Raw genomic sequence first — 24,074 nt, forward strand, 5'->3', positions numbered from 1 at the left:
GTACTGAAGGCCCTCCTCCTCTGAACGGTGCTTTCAATAAGCTCTTTTCACTGCAATTAAAGCAACCACAGGACAAAGGTAAATCTCAGCCATATTCCCGAATGCAGTCTGCAGGCGTTGGGATTGGCAGTGGTACAAGGGACCACTGGGAGACTTGGCACGGATTCCCTGGCCATTATCACCCCATGTGGGCAAGCCTGGCCCCTGAGCAGCCTGAAGCAATGGCAGGGACCTGCAGCTCTGCAGAGCAGTGACTTTTCAGATGTGAAGTTAATTACACGGACGAGAGTCTCAGAATCTCATAGTGCCAGAGGCAGAGTTGAATACGGGGATATTACAAAGTATATCTTGGAAATTCCAAAATCTCCATATTGGGAGGGTATGGATGGTACATAACCCTGAACCACACCCCTGTGTGGTGGGGATGATGTCACTGTCTTCTTTTTATCAAAATGCTTCCATCCTTCTCTTCAAGCTTATCCACAGGGAAGTACCTCCTATCATGTAAAAGATTATCTCTTCATCACATGGTTTTCTCTGAAAAGTAGGGAGTACATATTATTTTTAAGATATAAAAATGCACACACAGATGAACTCTAGATAGGGCAAATGGAGGAAGGGGAAGGGAGGGGGAATGGGGGTAGGAAAGATGGTAGAAAGAGATGGACATCATTACCCTAAGTACATGTATGAAGACATGAATAATGTGACTTTATTTTGTGTACAACCAGAGATATGAAAAATTGTACTCTATATGTGTAATATGAATTGTAATGCATTCTGCTGTCATATATAACAAATTAAAATTTAAAAATGCACACACAGAAGACAAGGTCCTTTTTCACTATCATGGAGCTTGATGGAGAACATAATTCTTTATATTTACAATTTATTCCTATTTCCATTATATGTACATGCTGTCCAGTACCCTCATATAAACCTTCAGAACTACTGTAGCTTCATGTCAATAACGAGATAATAGCAGTAAGTGAACAAATACCCAGACCAAATTTGGGAAACTAAGTTGTTGGAATGTAAAGGTAGAAAAAATGATGGAGATGATTTAGTGCAAACCCCTAATTTTTTTTTAAGTTTTGTTTATTTTATGTGGTGCTGAGGATTGAACCCAGTGCCCCACACATGCCAGGTAAGCGCTCTGCCTCTGAGCCACAGCCCCAGCCCAAACCCCTAATTTTTAAAGATGCAGAACAAGCAAGAATGTTAAACAACTTTCCAACATCATACTTTTAGATATTAGAGCTAAAATAAGAACTCACATCTTCTTACTGCAAACTCATCATATTTTACCCTAGTACTGCTCTACCATTCTATATGAAAGCCTGCTTTCATGCTTGGAAACCATGTCCACTTTCTCCCTTGCCATCAATTACCACCATCATAGTTAATGTGCAGCTTCTATTTTGGAGAATTATAAGGGAATTTTGACTAATTCCACAGGTGGAAATCAGTCATGTGGGCAACAAATACCTCAGTTTCTTGAACTGCCAAATAACCAGTAGATGAGTCATCCATTCTGTGAAATAGAATAGCCACACAAATAATAATTGGATGATGCAGAGAAAGACACAGCAAAAGGAAATTGGACTCTATTAGCTCCTAAACAAAGTGCAATTGGCAAAAGTCCCAGGTTTTGCACATATTCATCAAGATATCACTGAGGAGAGTTTTCCTGATTGCTTTGGTCACTCTCCCAAGGGTAGGTGCTTTGACATGATCTACAAAAACACAGAGACTAGTAGGCACCATCTGAAAACAAAGATGTCAAGTAACTCTCTAGTTACACAATGTGCCGTGGGTTTTGGCACCACATACATGGTAGGCCCACTTGACTAGGTCTCCATATTCTGCGGCCTCTTTAGTCACAAGGACATCCAAATAGTATAATAGGTCTTAATGACTATTTGCACAAAGTCCTCATCTTTCTCTACTTAGTTTCTAAAAATGGCAATTTTTTAAACTCCATCTCTGTGTATTAAATATAAAACATATTATAGACCTGTTGAGCAGGAAATTCCAAGAGTTGGAATTGTTCTCCCTCTCTTCCAGGATCCAATAGTTTATTAGACTCAGAATGTATAATTTTGAGGGATTTGGAGAGTTATCCCTGGGTTCCTCTTCTGGACATAGTAAATGGAGAAGGTAGAGCTTAATCATCTTAAAAATTGGGAACTAATTGAGATAAATGAGATGGAACCTGGAAATTAAGCTCTGAGGACCTTTGGAACACACATAGTTGTGAGATAACATGGGATCTTTTGCACACTAGAAGAAATAAAGTCTTCTAAAAATCCAATAAAAAGAAAGAAAAGACAAACAAATAGCTAAGACTGCAGGGCTCTCAAATGTAATATTAAAATTCTGACCTTATATTTCATAAAGCTAGAAATTTTATGATGGTAAAATATCATAAGAAAAATATTTATATAATATAGTAAGCTGTGAACTCAGTAGGTGACGAAGATAGTTTTAGATGAAGATAAAACTTATATGTGGAGATATTTATATATCTCACCAGGACATAATGAACTCCTTCCCACTTCTTGTCTTGGTTATGAGATCAGAGAGGCATAACAATTAACTTCAACAATGACATCATTATCAATATCATGAATATAAAATGTATATTCTTATGAATCTCTTTATAAAACAAGTTAAATAAATACTTGGAAATCTGTAATCAACATGCCTTTAAAAAATGAAAGAAAGACTAAAATGGATTAGAAAAATAACATTTCAAAGACAATGGGTTGGTTGGATTATTATTTCCAGGTACTGCCAAGGTGAGAGGGTACCTTATCTGACAGCTCTTTAAATATTATGGTTGTGTCAGTCCTAAATCCAGTGATGCCAATATTTCCCATCATAATCTTATCTGGAATTCTTATTTATCTCTAAAACCTCCCTCTCCTCTTTATTTCCCCCTCCAATTTTTAATTTCTCTTTTCCTTTTAATTCATTTCAATAACTTCTACTATATTTATCATTCATAAGTCTGAAGTAAAGAAAACAATTTCAAGTTACAGTGAGAGAGTGGAAAAGAGAAAAATAGAGAAAAGAAGGGTTCTTTGCAGTTGTATGATGAATACTAGCATAGTAAGCATCAGTACTAGTGTCAGACCAGTTGCTGGTCACAACAGAAGGACTGGATTCTCTCTTTACCAATAGATCTCAGCCCACATTGCTCTGTCAGCCATATGCTGCTGCCACAATGATCTGCTAACACATTGTGATTTTACTTAAAACCTTTCAGTGTTTCCCCAGAGAATAAAAAATTCATGCCAGATCTTCCAAAGAGTCTAAGGAAAACAAATGAGCAAATTATCAGACAACTTTTACCTTACACAAAATATAAGTCAGGGCCTATTTGATACTTCCATATTTATTATCATAACTAAGAATAATCCTACAAAAGAGGTATCAATGCAGTTAAAGTTGCCCAAAGATACAGTTTGAGGACTCTTATATATAACCTTGCAAATATTTAGGATGACACAAACATAATATTTAATACTCTTTCCTGCATAGATTTATTTTATTATTTGAAAGTGAAACACAAACAAATCATTTTAGACTGTCATAATCACATTGATTGAAATTGATACACAGCAACACTATGAGATTTTATGTATTTGCATTAGCAAAAGTAACTTAAAATCAATGATTTGAAGAGAAATTATTCAGGAAATCTTAATGACTTATTATAGTAAAAACACTTATACAAGCATCCATTAATGGAGGACGATTACTGGAAAGTTAAATTTATTATTCAGGAAATCAATTAACTAGTATTTAATTACTTAAAATTATGATCTGTTAGTAAACATTGGTACACTTTGCTTACAAATATCACTTCTCATTATGGTTCATCAGGAAACAAAATGGCTAATGTGATGTCATGGGAAGTGATTTGATGAATTTCATATTCCTTCCTTCTTTCTCTGTGAATTATCATTGTGTAAAGTCAGAGACCATTAATGCAGACAGGTACACTGAGGTTATCCCACCCCCATCCTTTTCACAGCAGAGGTTGGTGCTCTGGTCTGCCTATGGCTGCACAGCTCATTCAATGCCCTCTTGGGACTAGAATAAAAATCTCCCGATTTCTACGCAGTCCTTTTCTGATCATGGTTTCTCTTGAAATAATCCATAACTCAGAGAAGAAACCAAAGGACATACACCTTCTTCCCTTTTCTTTTTTATTTGGAGCTAGTGAAAATCCATGCATGCTTTAGAGAGTCACAGGGCCAAAGCCAGTCACTAAGCTCCAGGAGAGAAGGTGAGTTACCTAGCACACCCAGCTGACTCCTCCCTTCTCTGCCTCTGCTTAAAGTTTACTAGGCATCCTTTTGACTCATTTTCCGGTGTTTTCTGCGTTGCTATTGGCATAACATCCTATCAGTGCAGTTAATTACATCCACTTGGAGTGTGAAGGACAACTTGATTGTCTCAAAGAGCCACAGGCCATATAATCCATCTCACTGCTCTCACACAACACGTTTGCAATTGTCTCTGCTGTAAGGAGGTGAGAGGGACTGATGATCCTTGGCAAAGTGCTGGCACCTGTCCTCTGCCTCCAAAAGGAGAAGTCACAAAAAGGGTATCTGTTTCTCCCACTCTGCGGGAAGAGAACTGACTGCCTTGTGGGTTTCTGCTCCAGATCCACCACTGAGACTCTCCTACGCCTCCACATCACATGGCATCCTTCCATTTATAAGTCAATGTCTTAGCATCCATTCTGAACTTGGTGACACCTTGATGTGGCTACATTCACACATCTGCTTACATAGCCTGATAATTTTTGTAACTCTTCTGGAAAAAGAATAGTGTGGTTATTTTTCTTACTGTGTAATATGGCTAATCCCTTGTGACCATGTTTCCTGTTCCAGCATAACATTTATGTAATCAACATCTTGATTCTGTATATAAAAAAATTGACTAGAAATTCAAATAAGTTGCTATTGTAGCCACAATAACTTTTATCCCTTTCTTTTTAATCTTTGAATTTGAGAGCAGGCTGAGAAACCAGAGTTTGAACAGAGAGAGTAAGCTACTGTTCTAGAAGACAGCTCTGACCTGATCTAAATTACATGAAGGATTACTTCTCTAGAGCACTACCTCTCTAGAGCTCTACCGCTCTAGAGCACTGGGAAAGACCAGAATGTTAAAATGCTGATAGTTTGGCTGATTACCAGCAAACCCATAGCAGCCACTGAGTCATGAACAAAGCTGGCCCAGGAGATGGGGAACCCTTGGGTAGGTGAAGGCAGTCCCCTAAGGAGCTGGCTAATAATGTAGTGCTATAGGCTACTATACATACCACACACCACAAGGTATTTTGTGGCTCTCAGGAAGGTGTGCTATGGACACAGTGTGAGAGAACATGATTTATCTTTATGAGGCTGATATTGTAATTATGGATCCCATTGCTCTCTGGGTTTTTTAAAGCCACATGGTCCAGTGCGTCACCTCTGTTCTTCTCTTTATATTATTACCTTTATTTTATGTTTTTCCTAAATTTTTCAGATTTCCTCAATGTAATATATTCCACATTTCTATAAAAGGGATGTACACAGAATACCCACTTCCCACCTTTCCTTCACCACCTCTCAGCAGTCCTGTTCCTTGTTTGTATGTGAGCTACCAAACCCCCATCTTCAAACCCATCATCAAGCATTATACATATGTGAATGTATGCACAGATGTATCTGTGTTTTAAACATTCCCATGTACTATATACAATTTGTTTTCACCTTCCAGTGAGGTGTGCACTTTCCAGATGTCAGTGTATCCTATGACATCTCATTCTCTGCAATAGTTGCAAAGCATGGCATAGAATATTTAGCCATTTAGATGGCTTCCACTATTTTTTTCAGGCCACCATTTCCCATGGGATAGATCCTTTTGGAGGGCTGGGGAAGTACTAGGGATTTAACCCAGGGGTATACAACCCTGAGCCGCATACCCAGCCCTTTTAATTTATGTTTTTTTTTTTTATTTTGAGACAGGGTCTTGCTAAGTTACTTAATGCCTTAGTAAATTGCTGAGGCTCATCTCAAACTTGCAATCCTCCTGCTTCAGCCTCCCAAGTCCCTGGAATTACAGACATGCTCCACCACACCAGTATTGTTTTCTAAGTTCCCTAAACTGAGATTGGGACTGAAAGCCAATCACCATTTAAATCCTTAACTTTTAAAAATATTTGTTTAATTGTTGATAGACCTTTATTTTATTCATCTTTATATGTGTTGCTGAGAATTGATCCCAGTGCCTCACTCATGTAAGGCAAGTACTCTACCACTGAGCCACCTAAATCCTTAACTTTTAAAGATATGATAATTATCTTCTCCAAAAGATTCATGCCTTTATATATGTATCATTAATGCCTCAAAAATGACCTATTCCTAGGGTCCTCACTAACACAAAAAGTTATTTTTTTAATTACTTTTTATGGGGCAATTTTTTCTTCATGATTTAATTTGTATCTCACTACTGAGGCTCAGCATCATTCCACATATTCATGCACTCTTTTATTTCAGTGAATTGCTGATTCATATCCTTTGTCTGCTTTCTTTTGTATAATTTGTCTGAGTTCTTGGTGAATTGTATCTATTCTTATATATTCTATATATTAAAGCTATAACTATTATTAATTGTTTTCCCCAGTACACCAGTTGCCTTTCATATATTTATGTTTTCTTTTTGTTTCAATCTATCATATTTAATGAGGTCCATCTATCCACATGCCAATCTTCCCCTTTTGGATTTGGAATTTTTGTTGTGAGTACAAAATGTTTCCTCACCCCCAATATCCTATAAGTCTACATGTGTGAGTATGTAAAATTCTTTATTTTTACAATACCATCAGCAAATACATATTTATATTAATATGCAGGTCTCTGATCTACCTGCCATTTTGTTTTATGGAGATTTTCAGGGGGTGCTTAGATTTTTGTGTATGATAAGCAGAAAATCTACCACTAAGCTACACCCCAGTCCAGTATCCTTTATTTTTCATTGTGGCAGAACATGTAATTTTATCAATTTCAATTTGATAGCAACACATGATACATATTCATTCTTACAAGTCTTTCTGTACTCCCTTAAAATAGGACAGTATAGAAAGGTAACAAAGAGTCACCTTTACAAAGCCATCACTTCCAAGAGAGATGACTTCCTACCAAGAGTTTGTGCTAATAGCCCCCAAGGGCCCCTTTGCTCCATGACTTTGGGTCTCCACGACTTTGGGTCTCCACAGTGCAGCCAAACCATGCCAAAGTGAAACAGGAAAACCGGAGTCCTGTGTCTCCTCTCCTTCTTCTGTCTATGCACTAGCATTCTGAACAGATATGGGTGCCACTGAATTTCCATGTAATTATCAAGACATAGAGAGGTCAGTAAATTCACAGTCCCTAAACCTGAACGTACAACTTAAGTATCCAAGATAATAAGCCCCAAAAGAAAGCAGGACAACAGAAGATGTACATGAAGATATAAAAACAGAGTAAGTACATAAATTAAGTACATAGTTTATTTAGACCTCCAGAAGCTAAAGGAATATGATGGAATGAAAGAGGTATAACATTAGTTGAAGGAAAAGTAACCTATGTGAGAGTTAAGTAGAGAATATCATGGCTAAGTTTCTGTAGAGACACCTGAGTGGGGAATGTAGAAAGAACAGAGTTGAGGTCACCCTTGAACTGTGTCACCATCATGAAGGGGTCTCAGGATACCATGGTTGTGGGCAGTACATGGCAGACCAAAGACTAGGCCCTTCTAATAACTAGGAAACTAAACCTTAACTAAGGCAACATTATTTTTCTCATCCTTATTTTATTGCAAACAGTGATAGGAGATTCACATCCAGCCCCTGAGGTTGTTTTGCGGATGCCAGACCCTGGAGATGAGCCCCCCACGCCACAGAGTATACAAGGCTCCCAGTAATCAAGCCCAAGCTACCGTCACTAATCCATCATCTTTGGCCAGCAAGCCTGGCTCCTGAGTGTCAATGTGGAGTTAATTAGACAAATATTGTACGCTCAAGTCCAATTGATTATTAAGACACCATAACGAGGATTTAACACCACCACATGTATTGGAAACGCTGTATTATATCTTGCACGTGTCTGCTCACACTCGGAAACTGACATCAACTGACAATTAGCATTCAATAGCAGCTATGGCCTGTTTTTATCATAGCTGATTTAATAAGACAGTTATTATTCTCTCTGTTAATTAATATCTATGGATTAAAGTTGAAGGCTGGGTATCAGATATATGTGCGTTTGCTTAACTCCAGGGTAGTTGGCCTGTTTCCCTCTTAGCCTGGCTTCCTACTTCTTATCTATGCTGAACGAGGCTTTCTGGCTCTGAAGATACTGGACAAAGAGGACATTGACTGTGACTGATAGAGCTAGAAGACAGGGGCTTCTTCCTGAGAAACAGGGCAAGAAAAATCATGCAAAGGTGTTCTAAGGTACCTAGTGTCCTCTAAAGAAATTCTAAGTCTAGAGGCTGTTGATTTTCAGGTCACCATGGTACCTAGGACTAGATTAGTCACTTTAAACCTTCCTTGGAGTCCATACCAGGGTGTTGTTCTAACATCCTTAATATGATACAGAACAATAGCTGTGATCATCAATCTCCACCTCTTGGGCCAGGTTTTCTACTGTGGTGGTGTTAGTGGTTAATGTAATTCAAGGACCTACTCAGATCACTCCAAACTCTCATACCTGTACCTTAAAATGAAATAAATGGCACTTTAGTTCTACCGATTTTTTATGGATAAAATAAGTTATTAGTTTCTGGTGTTTCATGATTTTTGAGAGATGCTTCTACACATTCTCCCCCATTTCTATATGGAGTGGCCACATTATTTTTTAAATTGTTTTAATATGTTTCCCTATTTTATGATTAGGGTTAATTCTATGTCACTGGTCTTGAAAATTATCTCACAATAAGGTAAGTGCACAATCTAATCTTTAATTTACTAATTTAATTACGTGAATAAAATCTGCCTTTCCCTTTCTTATAATGATACTTTTAACATTTAGATTTCAACTATTTTGCACATTTTTGGTGTTCTATTTACTGAGAAATAACATTCATCAAGTAAAGATAATGTAAAGGACACTTATAATCAGAGTAGCTCCATGATTTTTTTCACATATAAAAACACTGTGGTACCACACCCAGGTCAAAATATAAAATACTCCCACAGTGCCACAAGTTTTCCTCACACCAGTACTTAGAACTACCCCCAAGCCTCTTCCTACCACCTTCTGTGATAACTATATTGATGTCTATCATCATTGATTTGTTTTGCCTCTTCTTGGGCTTCCTAAAATTGGAGTCATGCGGTGTGTATACTCTATTGTCTGGGAAACATTCATTTTTAAAAGCAAAAATAAGAATATCAAAGCCACTGCATCTTAGATTTTTTTTTTAATTCAGTTGATCGCATTTTACAATATTTCCAATAATTCAGTCTCCCCCCACCTAATAAGTTTAGATAAAGATTTTGGTCTTTCTTAAATTTATAAAAACCTAGACATTCTTAGCGATGGTTCCCAATCACCACCAATCATACAAATGGATTCAATGAGAACATTTAAATTATAAAGGTTATAGAGGTTTCTATTTCACAGTTCCTTCCCAGAGCAGTCTTGCCAACATGAAATGTCAGAGTTTGTAAAAAGTTGCCATCTTTGTCATTATAATCACCTTATGAAATAGTAAAGCTAGGAGCAGGAGGTATAACAATGGCATGTTGGGCTGGCCACTTTTTTTTTTTAATCTTTGGGCATTGTTGTATATGACTCAGTTAACTACAGAGGTGGAAATGTTAAGACTAGATTTGGCCTAGGAGCTAACTATAGATTTTGGTGAGATGTACAATAGATGGAATTTAGTATACATGATTAGTGGGGATCAGAGGAAACCACCAAACTGAGAAATAGGCAATGTTTGGGAGTGTAAGCAGACAGCTGGTGATTTGGGCCTCAAATCTTGAGCCTGAATTTATTCACAGGCTTGAATTCTTGATAGGAGACTAGTGAGAGAAAAGAAAGGCCTCAACATGAAACTCCAAGTTGCTAGGCTTGCTACCAAAGAAGAGAGCAAAAGGGAAAGGATATATTCTAACAGGGTGATTCTCAAAGTATGATCCTTGGACAAGCAGCATCAGACTCACCTTGAAAAGTACTAGAAATATAAATTATCAGACCTACTAAAACAAAAACTCTAGGTCGAGGCCCAGTAATCTGTTTTATTAGCACCTGTGGACAATACTGTACAGGTCAATGCTTGTCTAAGCAATTAGCTTGGGTGCTGAATGGAACCTGCTCTCAGGAGTGCAGGGATAAAGTTAGAGCTGGGCTGGAACCATGGAAAGCAGTGCTGAGTACCAGGGCAACAGGCTGCAGTCCCCCGAGTCTCCCCAGTGTAAGGGTTGCTACTTGACATGAAGAGACTGCTTGGACAGAACCATCAGTATTAGGAAGAGCCTGACTATACACAGGGACCTTTTTAGAGAAGTCAAGCACTTACCATGATTTGAACTGTTTTGCTTCTATCTTCCCCCCACCTTGAAATTATGGGTTTTTTAAAGCTAGAGACCATGCCTATTCATCTCTATTCACAGTGCTGAACAAAACACTGGAACCATGGCAGGAGCTTAAAAAAAATGGTTATGGAATGAAGGAGAGAGCAAGTGAATAAAAGAATGGATAAATAAGAGAATTTAAAAGTGAAGTGTATATTGTATGAGCCCATGTAATGAAATGTCCAGAACAGACACATTCATTAAGCATAGGAGGTACTTGCTAGGGGCTAAGTGAAAAGATGGCCTGGGGAATACCTGCCAACAGGTATGGAGTTTCTTCAGGGAAAGGGGTAAAAAAGGTCTCAGCATTACAAAGTGGCAATGGTTGCACAACCTTATGAATATACTAAAACCCACTGAATTGTACACTTTTAAAGGGTGGATTTTATGATATGTGAATGATATCTCAGTAAAAATAATTACTTTTTTTTTTTACTAAAAAAGCAGAATGTGTGAATATCAAGCAAGGCATCTTGGAAGAAAAAAAAAAAAAACATTTCATAAGCCAAACGTTAGGCTGGGAAGACAACTGGAGTTTTATGCAATGAAACTTAGCAGGACAAAACCAAAAAATATAAAAGGAGACAACTGCATTTAGACTGCAACCTCCAACCACCTCACACATGTTTCACTCTCTCAAAAAAGTAATGGTAACCAGGTTCCAGGCTGCAAGTTGGTCTGTAATAAGCTGCACCAAAGGCACTGGTGTTTCGAAGCAAATGTTTTCAAAAGTGGGCCACAGAAAAGCACTCAAGATCAAAGCCAGCATCAGGAGGAGGGGATTCTAGAGTCTGCTCCTTCCCTCTGACTTCTTATCTATAGACTGAAGAAAAGCATACCAAACCATTCCCCAGGCCTTGTGGAAAGTCATGTGGGCTCATTCCTGGGGTCACACTTGGTGAAGTCAAAAACAAGACCAAGCGCTGATGTTTTCAGGTGGTGTAAAAAGAGTGAGAAGAAAAGTGTGGCCTAAGAAAAGGCTCTGGGCTTTTCCTCTGCTCTCTGTACAGTGGAAAAGGATGAGAGTCTGTGTGGATTCAGCTGCACCCTCCAAAAGCAGAGGGACCAAACACAGCCCTGAGTACAGACAGTAGCCAGAGCCCAGGGTGAAAGCTGCAGCCAGCTCTCGGGGCTCTTTATAGCCATCCTTGTTATGACCACCTATTTCTTTTTATGCTACTGCCAAAACACCACCATTAATCTTTTGCACTCCCTGAAGGCAAAACACGGGTAATTGGATTTATCTGGTTTTAGAATTTGTTAGGTTCCGTTACAAAATAAATAAATAACTGACCTGCAAAGCGAGGGGCGTCTTCGTGGCTTCACGCTGTCATGTCTGGGCTCTCGCCCACAGGAACGTGCACAGTCCGGGCTCATTAATCTCAGCTATCTCCTCCCGGCACCTTTCCCTCCTGTCCTCCAGCCAGCCTCTGGCTTTACCTCGGCTTGATTTAGAAGTGTCCCCACCTCGCCCACTGCACTCCCCAGGCTCCTTCCTGGGTGTGTTATTTTCCCTGTGGTTCCTAGTGCCTCACCTTATTTGCTTCTCATCACTCTTTTCTTGTCCCACCTCCTAACACCACGGCTGTTTTCTTTCCTGATTGTTCTAAGTAAGGCTGTTTCAAGCATCCTTTTGACAGCCTGAAAACTTCCTGTTTCTCATCTTCTTGTTACTTCAGCTTTTTAATTTTTTTTTCTTTTTTAAACGTGGGCTGATTCAGGTATCCTGGATGATGAAATGAAACCAGTGAGCCTCTGTTTTCCTTTTAATCAGGATGAAACCACCACAGTGAGCAAATTCAACAGGAATTTTTGTTTTACCCTTTTGTCAAGTCCTGTGGAAAGCACCTACTAGGGGACTGAGAATTTTGACCACCTGTTCTTCCTCACCATAAGAGATACATGTAGCTTGGGAGCTGTGTATATTACCTGTTCAGACCTACAGCAATCTCCCACAAGTACCTTGCCGCTATAGCCTACCTACTGTTATATGGGCTTTAAATTTCAGATCCCCTCTTTCTAGGCCCACTCTTCCAGCCAGGGCCAGGACCTATAAGGCGTCATGGCCAATGAATCAACAAGGCAATCGACGGCGAGGGGCCTTCCAGAGAATATTTCGAATAGAGATACCCACAAGCCTTAATCACTGATTTGTTGAATGAAAACGTGATGCCTAAGGTGGCTGCAGCTGGCTTGAGGCTCTCTAGCGTCCATACTAAGTGAAAAACTATAAATATTACTATTATGCACATCATCATCAATGTCGTGTTTTATTACTTGGTGATAAAATCATCCTGTCTTATATGTAATAATTTACTCCTAGCCATGATCTGACTGGACCAGGAGTGGACATTCAACCTAAGCTGGGAAGTTAGGTTTTATCTCCTGAGAATTTGAAAATGAGATAGAAAAATACCAATATGAGGAGACTTGCTGAAACTGATAACCTGTGAACTCAGAAGACGTAGAATGGTCATATTTTGCCCTGTGAGAGCAGATTAAACCACAAGGACAGAGAAGCATATGTGTAGGAAAAGGTGATAAAGGAGCACGTGACCTCATTGACAGAAGCAGAAGACGTGCCAGCAGCTGTCTATATTCTTAAGAAGATCGAGTCCCTGTCTATTCTCCTTTCAAAATTCAAAATTCTTCTCTTAAGTTCCATGGTCTTGGTAGCACAATCTACTTCCTTCCTTAAATAGTTTGCATTTTTGTAAATCTTAACAAAAGCAGTAAGGGAAAAAATTATGTTATACTCAAGACTGGCATATAGAGATTAATAAGATATTTTATCTGCCTCTTAGAAACATAGTCTTGTGACTGGGAGATGTGTAAATACTGTTGGAGAACTTGAGAGGTTACCTCACAGGAGGCTAGAAATGCTGGGAGTATGAAAAGAGGGACAGTTCATTCCCTGCACAGGCCCCAGTGAATAAGGAACACTAAGAAAGGTCAGACACAATATTTCCAAAGAAGAGTACACAGAACTATCATTGGTGGAATGAAAATCAGATTCATGAGTGAGTGTCTCAGCATTACTGATTCTGTGTATATACAGTTCGGACAGGACTCTGTCTTGTAAAGCGTCTCCCTGGTCCTTAGTCTTGGGAAGCTTAGAAACTATTGAGATAAATATTTTATCAGGAAAGATTAACAGAGAAGGAGAAATTATTTGAGAGACCCAAATACTAAGCAAAACCTGTCATATTGTAGACAGAGATTGGGAAATAATTTTTCAGGAAGAGTAGAAACAAATTGCAAATCAGTACCATAAAAATCATTGATGTTCATTACTATTTTCATTTTTGTTATGTTTGTAAATATTGCCTAATTGTGCCTATTTACACAATTAGGAGGAAGAAGAAGACAGAGAAAGATGTAACGTTCCTGCTTTGTTAAGATATCTCTAACAAGTTCAGCACAGCATTATAGCAGGGGCTTGAGACAACAGCATTGATATTCTATTCCTGCCCTCAACAAACTAACACCTGATTGAAGAGGAACAACAACAAAAAACCCTGTGTGTCGGTGGGGGCCAGGGGCAAAGAACAACTTGATTGTAGGCATAGGCTCAGCTGTACTTGCACATGCTAGGAGATGGAACAGGTGCAGTATGGTCAAAATTAGTTTGAGTTAATCAAAACTGCCTGCGATTCCTGATCCATGACCCTGTTCTCCAAAGAACTTCTTTTAACATTTCATGGAAGGCAGATCTATTGAACACAAATCCCTTCAATTTCTGTCTGTCTGAGAAAGTCTTTATCTAGGTTGGTGATTCTTTTCTTGCAACACTAAATGTTTCATCCAACTCTTATCCTGCTTGCATGGTTTCCAAACAGAAGGCCAATGTCATTCTTATTCCTTGCTCTTCTATAGGTGAGGTGTTTTCCCCCTTGAGTTTCTTTCTAAAGTTTTTTTTTTCCTCTGCATTTAAATATTTTTCTGTTAATATAATATACCTAGGTATAGATCTTTTTTTTCATTGTTTCTTCTCAGTGTTTTCTGAGTTTCCTGAATCTGTGGCTTGGTGTTTGACACTAACCTTGGGAATATTCTCAGACTCTGTTGTTGTAAACATTTTTTTTTCTCTTTTTCTTTCTTTTTTCTTCCTTTCTGAATTCGCATTACATGTTTGCTCTACCTTTAGAAATGATCTCATAGTTTCTGGCTTTTCTGTTCTTTTTTCATATATCTTTACTTCTCATTTTGGGTAGTTTCTATTGGTGTATCTTGAAGCACTCTATTCTTTCATCGACTATGTCCAGTCCGAAACAAGTCCATAAAGACATTCTTTATTTCTGTAAACTTTTTAACTTCTGGAATCTCATTTTCATTCTTGGAATTCCCATCAGTATGCTTACATTACTCCTCCAGCTTTGCACATGATTCGTTTTTCCCATTGGTAACCCTAGCATATATATCATAGTTTTTATAGATCCCCAGCATGATCATTTCAATAAATCTGCCATATCTGAGTTTTGTTTTGATATTTGCTCTGTCTCTTCAAATTATAGTTTTTGTTTTTGTTTTGCCATTTAGTTAGAGGAGGAAGGAATTATGTATTTCCTATATTTCCCATCCAGAGAATTTGTTTTGACAAAATACTTGAGGGCAGGCTTTACTTAAAACAGAATTCTTTATGCATATTTCAAATGGTTTCTTTCCTTTTGCTGATTGTCCGATATTCATTCTGAGAACTTGGTGGGTCTCCTTGGGATAAAATTCACAAAAGTGCAGAGATTCCCCCAATACTCAGCCTCTGGAGTTTTTAATGCTTCCAGTTAGTCCACACTTAGTCTTTTTAGTGTCCTAGAAAACCCTGACTCCAGTGATGATGATTTGGGGGTGACTTCTGACCATAATATTTTATTTATTTATGTGGTGCTGAGAATCAAACCCAGTGTCTCATACATGCAAGGCAAGCACTCTACCACTGAGCTACAATCCCAGTCGCCCCCCTCCCCCGCCATTGCCTTTTGTTGGACTACTTCTGCATGGCTCATGACTCATTTTTGCATTTTGATCAGATTTCTTCTCAAATGTCACCTTCTCAACCTGTCATCAAAAACAGGTTATTCTATTGATCTTCATAGGAAAAATAGACATACCTGTCCCTTTTGTCTAATTTACTCAATTATTTTTCCAAGTACGGATGATAATGTATTTTAGTATAGATATCTTTTTTAATGATCTGACTTTATGCCCCATATTGCAGCTTTGTGCTGTCGGAGGCTTGGTATGTTTTGATTAGCATTGTAACCCTCATTACTATTTCACTCCCTAGCATATACTATTTAATAAATATCTGTTAAATGTATAAGTGTATAAATGCATCTGTCCTCCATAATCTATAAGAATAGTCAATGTGAAAAATACATAAAGACACATAATGATATACTATTTTACATTCACTAAAATGATAAAAATTATTTAAAAAATGACAAAGCTCAACACAAAAACAAAAAATAAAACAGACTAGGGAAGCTGTGAAACAGATGGAGCTCTCATAAATTATCTATAGAAATTTATTTAGGTATAAACTGGTATAATAATTTCAAAAACTATTATGAAAGCTTTTCTAAAAATTACTTTGTCCACACTTATCATTTGACCCAGTGATTTTACTCCTAGATATTTCCTAAGAAAAATTAAAATAGATTTTTTTATAAATACATACAGTTAAGTACCGCTGTAACTTTATTTAAAACAGCCAAAAAGAAGAAATAATCCTAATGTCCATCAATAGGTAAATGGGTAAATAAATTTGGTAAGTCTATACAATGGAATATTACTGAGCAATCAAAACCAAAGAACTATAGGCAATAACATGCACAAATATCAAATACAGTATGCTTCAGAAAATGCTTCAGATACCAAAACAAATATGACATACCATCATTTTATTTATATATAATTTCAGGACAGGAAAAAAACAAAAAACTATTGTTCTTATGTCTATGATGTCACAAAGAAAGAAAGGAGATTGGTGTTTACCTAGGGCCAGAGGATTGACCTCAAGATAATAGACGGAAATGTCAGCAACATGGAAAAGGAAAGCCCTAATTTCTGAGATTTACAGCAAACAAGAACATGTTTAAAAAAAATTAAAAAAGATATCACTTTAAATAGTAATAAATTTTAAGGAGTTTTTCATTTATTGCTACTCCACTTCTCCCTGATAAAGAACAGTGAGGTTTGTGTAAAGAAGCGGCCTGACTCTATCCTTTCTATCAAACAAAGCAGGGAGGACAGCATTTGCAAAATTATGACCTCTTTGCAGGCTATCTAAGGTTTTCATCTATGTGCGCAACCCGCACCAAGCCTAGGCTAAGTTTAGGACCAGGACTGCCCCGCCAACTGTCAGACCCATGCTGGAGCCCAGGCCTACCCCCACCTCACTCTTGGGACACTGCAGTCATCACCATAGCCCTCCCCATGCAGCAGCCTCCACCTTGGAACAACAAATAGGCCCTGGAGGCAGCTGAATCTCCCAACAGGCAACCCACCCTTTCAGTTCCATCTCTGAAAGTGGTTGCAGTCATCTTGGGACACCCCCACTGCTATCTTGAGTTCTCTCCACTATTACCACCACCACTTTTAGTTGCAGTAGCATTTATTGTGGGATACCACCCGGGGACTAGAAGCCCAACACAAACAGGAGGTACAGATAATCTGCAGGTATACTACTAGATTATAGGGTAGAAACCGTAATACCTCAGATCCATACAACAAGAAAGGGAGACACATAGTAAACATGAAAAAACAAGGGAGGAAAGTGCCCCAAATAAACCAAAATACTACAATAATAAATCCATGGACAGCGCAGTTGATGAAATGTCAGAGAAGGAGTTCAGAATGTACATAATTAAAATGATATGCAAATTAAAAAATGACATAAGAAAACAAATATAGGCAACCATTTATTACACCAACAAAGAGATAAGGAAGCAAACACAGATAGCAAAAGATTATGTCAAGAAAGAGATAAAGATTCTGAAAAAATAATCATAAATTCTTGAAATGAATGAACCAATAAGCAAAATAAAAAACTCAAAGAAAGCATCACCAACAGACTAGATCACTTGAAAGATAGAACATCAGATAATGAAGATAAAATATACACTCTTGAAAATAAAGTTGACCACACAGTGAAGATAGTAAGAAACCATAAACAGGACATCCTAGAATTATGGGACAGCATCAAAAGACCAAATCTAAGATTTATTGGGATAGAGGCAGGCACAGAGATTCAAACCAAAGGAATGCACAATCTCTTCAATAAAATAATATCAGAAAATTTCCCAAACATGAATAATGAATTGGAAAATTAAATACAAGAGGCTTACAGGACATCAAGTGTACCAAATTACAACAGATCTACACCAAGGAACATTATAATGAAAATGCCTAGCGTACAGAATAAGGGTAGAATCTTAAAGGCCACAAGAGAAAGGAATAATATCACATACAGGGGGAGTCCAATTCATATTTCAGCAGATTTTTCAGCCCAGACCTTCAAAGCCAGGAAATCCTGGAACAACGTATAGTATACCAAGTTCTGAAAGAAAATGGATGCCAACCAAGAATCTTATATCCAGCAAAATTAAGCTTCAGATTTGATGACAAAATAAAAAACTTTTAATGGTAAACAAAATTAAAAGAATTTACAACAAGAAAGCTTGCACTATAGAGCATTCTCAGCAAAATATACCAGGAGGAGGAAATGAAAAACAACAATGAAAATCAGTGAAAGTAGGAACTACCCTAAAGGAAATACTGATCAAAAGAGAAACCAATTCAATTTAAAAACCAATAGTAAACCAAAAAGCCTGGGAATACAAATCATATTTCAATAATAACCCTGAATGTGAAAGGCCTAAACACATCAATTAAAAGACATAGACTGACAGACTGGATTTAAAAAACCACCCCAAAATTCATTGCTTTCAAAAGACTCATCTCAAAGGAAAAGACATCCACAGACTGAAGGTGAAAAAAAAATGGGATAAAAAAGTACCACTCACATGTACTATGTACCATGTACCAAGCAGGGGTTTCCATCCTCATATCAGATAAAATGGACTTCAAACCAAAGCTAGTGAAAATGGATAAAGAAAGACATTTCATACTGCTTAACAAATTCATACATCAAGACATAACAATTATAGATATCTATGCCTCAAATAATGGGGCATCCATGTATATCAAACAAACCCTTCTCAACTATAAGAACCAAATAGACCACAACAAAATAATACTGGGTGACTTCAATATACCTCTCTCAGCACTGGACAGATTTTTTAAAATAAAAACTAAACAAGGAAACTATAAAACTCAATAATACAATTAATAAGTTAGATTTAACAGACATATATAGAATATTCCATCCAGAAATGAGCCAATACACTTTCTTCTCAGCAGCACATGGATCCTTCTCCAAAATAGACCATATGTTATGCTACAAAGCAAGTCTTAGCAAATACAAAAAAAAAAAAAATAGAGATATGACCCTGCATTCTATCTGATCATAGGAAATGAAATACTATTGAAATGCAGAACACAATTAGAAACTATTTTGCAAAATTTCTAGTAAAATAGAAAACCTCAAAGACACTGACAAATTTCTAAAGGCATATGATCAACCCAAACTGAGTCAAGAGAACATACACAATTTAAACAGATCAATTTCAAGCAAGGATAGAAGATGCTATCAAAAGCCTACCAGCCAAGAAAAGCCTGGGACCAGAAAGATTCACAAGAATTCTACAAGAGTTCCACAAGACGTACAAAGAAGAATTAATGCCAATACTCCTCAAATTATTCCATGAAATAGAAAAGGAGTGCACAATGATCAAGTGGGGTTCATTCCAGGAATGCAAGGTTGGTTCAACACAACAAAATCTCTAAATATAATTCATCACATCAATAGACTTAAAGATAATAATCACATGATCATATTAACTGATGCAGAGAAAGCATTTGATAAGATACAGCACCCTTTCATGTTCAAAACACTAGAAAAACTAGGGATACTACAAACATACCTCAACATTGTAAAAGCTATCTATGCTAAACTCAAGGCAACATCATTCTAAATGGAGAAAAAAAATTGGAAGCTTGCCCTTTAAAAACTGGAACAAGACAGGGGTGTCCTCTTTCACTACTTCTATTCAACATAGTCCTTGAAACTGTAGCCAGAGCAATTAGACAGACGAAAGAAATTAAAGGTATGCAAATAGGAAAAGAAGAATTCAAATATCATTATTTGCTGATGACATTATTCTATACTTAGAGGATCTAAAAAAAAACCGCCAGAAAACTTCTAGAATTAATAGATGAATTTATCAAAGAAGCAAGATATAAAATCAATACCCATAAATCAAATGCATTTGTATACATCAGTGCTGAATCCTCTGAAAGAGAAATTAGAAAAACTACACCATTCACAATAGCCTCAAAAAAATATTAGGAATCAACTTAACAAAATAGGTGAAAGATCTGTATAATGAAAACTATAGAAGACTAAAGAAAGAAATTAAAAAGACCTTAGAAGATGGAAAGATCTCCTATGCTCTTGGATAAGGAAAATTAATATTGTTAAAATGGCCATACCACCCAAAGCACTATACGGATTAAATGTGATTCCAATTAAAATCCCAATGTCATTCCTTATACAAATAACAAAAGAAATCATGAAATTCATTTGGAAAAATAAGAGATCTAGAATAGCTAAGGCAATTCTTAGCAAGTAGAGTGAAACAGGAAGCATCACAATACCAGACCTTAATCTATACTAAAAGCTGTAGTAACAAAAATGGCATGATATGCACACCAAAACAGATATGTAGACCAATGGTACAGAATAGAAAACACAGAGACAAAGCCAAATAAATACAGTTATCTCATACTAGACAAAGGAGCCGAAAACATACACTGGAGAAAAAAATAGCCTCTTAAACAAACAGTGCTGGGAGAACTGGAAATCCATATGCAGCAAAATAAAATTAAACCCCTATCTCTCACAAAACTCAACTCAAAGTGAATCAAAGACCTATGAATTAGACCAGAGACCCTGCGCCCAATAGAGGAAAAAGTAGACCCAAATCTTAATCATGTCAGATTAGGCCCTGACTTCCTTAAAAAGATTCCTATAGCACAAGAAATAAAATCAAGAATCAATGAATGGGATGGATTCAAACTAAAAAGCTTCTTCTCAGCAAAAGAAACAATCAATGAGGTGAAGAGACAGCCTACATCTTGGGAACAAATTTTTGCCACATGCACATCAGATAGAGCACTAATCTCTACAACAAAGTCACACAACTTAACACCAAAAAAACAAACAACCCAATCAATGAATGAGCTAAGAAGCTGAACAGACACTTCTCAAAAGAAGATATACAATCAATCAACAAACATGTGAAAAAATGCACATCATCCCTAGCAATTAGAGAAATGCAAATCAAAACTACTATAAGATTTCATCTCATGCCAGTCAGAACGGCAGTTATCAAGAAGACAAACAACAATAAGTGTTGGCGAGGATGTGGGAAAAAAGGCACACTCATATATTGCTGGTGGGTCTGCAAATTGGTGCAACCAATCTAGAAAGCAGTATGAAGATTCCTTTAAAACCTTGGAATAAAACCAACATTTGACCCAGCTATCCCACTCCTCAGTCGATATACAAAGGACTTAAAATCAGCATACTATAGTAATGCAGCCACATAAGTGTTTACAGCAGCTCAATTCACAATAGCTAAACTATAGAAGCAACCTACATGCCCTTCAATAGAGGAATAGATAAAGAAACTGTGGTACATATATGCAATGGAATATTACTCATCATTAAAAGAGAATAAAATTATATGGGATTTGCAGGTAAATGGATGGAGGTGGAGAATATCATGCTAAGTGAAATAAGCCAATCCCCAAAAACCCAAAGGCTAAAAGTTCTGATAAGTGGATGCTGATCCATAATGTGGGAGGGGGGTATGGGAAAAATGTAGGAACTTTCATTGAGCAAAGGGGAGGGATGGTGAAGGGGGTATCGGGGCAAGAAAGATGGTGGAATGTGACAGACATTATTTCCCTAGGTACTCATACAACTGCACATATGGTGTGATGCTACATCATGTACAATAAGAGAAATGAAAAGTTGTGCTGCAATTGTGTACAATGAATCAAAATGCATTCTGCTGTCATATACACCTAATTAAAATAAATAAATAAATTTATAAAAATACTAGTCATGTACACAGAGTAACTGGAGAAAGCACATTTACTGGGCCAGTAAAAACGTAAGTCAAGAAAAGGCTGAAAGGAGTCTTCATAGGATATTGATTATTGATGATCTTCCTATCCTGGAGGTATTCTGCAAAGATAGGCAAAGATAGCTATTTTTTTAAATGCCCAGTTTTCAACAAAGCATCACAAGGTACACAGCGAAACAGGACAACATGGCCCTTTCAAAAGAACGAAGTAAATTGCTGAAATCATTCCTGAAGAAACAGGCTTTGAACATACTTGAAAAAACTTTTAAGTAACTGTTTTATTTATGCCCCAAAAGCTAAAGGAAAACACACAAAAAATAACTAAAGGTAATAAGAAAAATAATATATGAACAAAATTAGAATACCAACAAACACAATTTTAAAAAAAATAAAGGAAATTTTGTATTTGAAAACTACAATAACTGATTTTAAAAATATCACTAAAGATGTTCAACAGTACTCAAACAGGCTGGAAAAACAATCTTTAACTTGAGTCACAGTCATTGCATAACACTGGATATGAAGAGTAAAGAAAAGGAAAATAAAGCTGAGCCTTAGGGACTTGTGAAACACCATCAAATAGACAGATATGCATTTGAAAGTTCCAGAAAGAAAAGAAATTTCAAAGAGGGGAGAAAGCTTATTTGAAGAAATAATATACAAAACTTCTCAAATTTGAGAAGAGAAATGAACATATAAATATAAAAAAAATTAATTAACTCAAAGTAGTTTGATCCCAAAGATAACCACTCTGAAATACAGTAAGACCAAACTGTCAAGAGCCAAAGACAATGTACAAATCTTAAAAGTAGCAAGACATCAACTCCTTAGGTACAAGGGAACCTCAATAAGATCCTCATTGAATTTTTTCAACAGAAATCTTGCTAACCAGAGGTAGTGCACTTAATATTTAAATTGCTACAAAGAAAACACAAACAAAACCATCATTGTAAAGTTCTATATTCATTGTACATCATTGTAAAGCTCTATATTTAAAAGTGGCCTTTTAAAATGAAGGAGAAAATTAAGACATTTTTCTCTGATATAAGGTGACTGACTCATTGTGGGGTAGGGAGAGGGAGCATGGGAGGAATATACAAACTCTAGATACTGCAGAGGGGTGGGAGGGGAAGGGAGGGGGCAGGGGGTTAGCAATGATGGTGGAATGTGATGGACATCATTATCCAAAGTACATGTATCAAGACATGAATTGGTGTGAACATACTTTATATTCAAAGTTATTTCAATTAAAAAAAGGCACTTTCAGGTAAATAAAAGTGAGAAAATTGTTACCAACAGAACTGGCCTCTGAGAAATTCTAAAAGGAGTATTTCAAATTGAAATAAAAAGAAGTTAGCAAATAAACTAAACTGTATGAAAATAAAGTTATTGGTAAAGATGATATATAAAAATAGGAAAAATTATAATTTTGGTTCATAACTACATTTTTATTCTTTTATAGGATTTAAAAGACAAAAATATAAAAAGAATTATAAGTGTATGTTAGTGGATACATAATATATAAAATAATATTTATAGGATAAATAACATAAAAGGGGATCCAAGCTGCAAAGGAATAGCATTCTTGGTTCTTTTAACTTATACATGACAATACAATTCATTTTGACAAAATTATAAAAGCATGAAATATAATTTTATCTAATCTGTCCCCAATACTTCCCCTTTCCCTTCCTTCTTCCCTTTCCTGTTCCCTTCTCTCTACTAACCTTTTGCTATTTACTTATAGTTTATTGTTTTTTTTTCTAATTAGTGTCTTATATATGTACATGGTGAGATTTACTGCAATATTTGTACATAGGAATGTTATGTCATATTCATCCCACTGTCTTTCCCTATCCCATTCCTCCTCCCTTCCCTACACTCCTCTTTGTCTACTCTATTAATTAATCTCTTTTCTATTCTTTTATTTTATCCTCTTTCCTTATTTTGGATTAGCTTCAGCATATTAAAGACTACATTCAACATTTGACTTTTTGGGACCAGCTTATTTCACTTAGCACAACAGACAACAGTCTCTAGATCCTTCCATTTACCTGCAAATGTCATAAATTATTCTCTTTTATGGCTGAGTAATATAGCATTGTGTGTGTGTGTGTGTGTATATATATATATATATATATATATATATATATATATATATATATATATATATACACACA

The 24,074-nt window shown here is 36.7% G+C and overlaps 1 protein-coding gene and 1 long non-coding RNA gene across 6 annotated transcripts in view; both read right to left on the reverse strand.

Moving 5' to 3' along the window:
- Nucleotides 1–24,074, reverse strand: part of Opcml (opioid binding protein/cell adhesion molecule like) — a 1,142,904-nt gene that overhangs the window by 480,775 nt on the left and 638,055 nt on the right. The gene's annotated exons all lie outside the window — the stretch shown is intronic.
- Nucleotides 713–24,074, reverse strand: part of LOC125614036 — a 26,963-nt gene continuing 3,601 nt past the window's right edge. Inside the window, exon 3 of the long non-coding RNA XR_007344676.1 lies at nt 713–10,523. This is a non-coding gene — a long non-coding RNA (uncharacterized LOC125614036). The remainder of the gene's footprint in view (nt 10,524–24,074) is intronic.

The sequence above is a fragment of the Marmota marmota genome, unplaced genomic scaffold (genome assembly GCF_001458135.2).
Source record: "Marmota marmota marmota unplaced genomic scaffold, marMar, whole genome shotgun sequence".
Classification (NCBI taxonomy): Eukaryota; Metazoa; Chordata; class Mammalia; order Rodentia; family Sciuridae; genus Marmota; species Marmota marmota.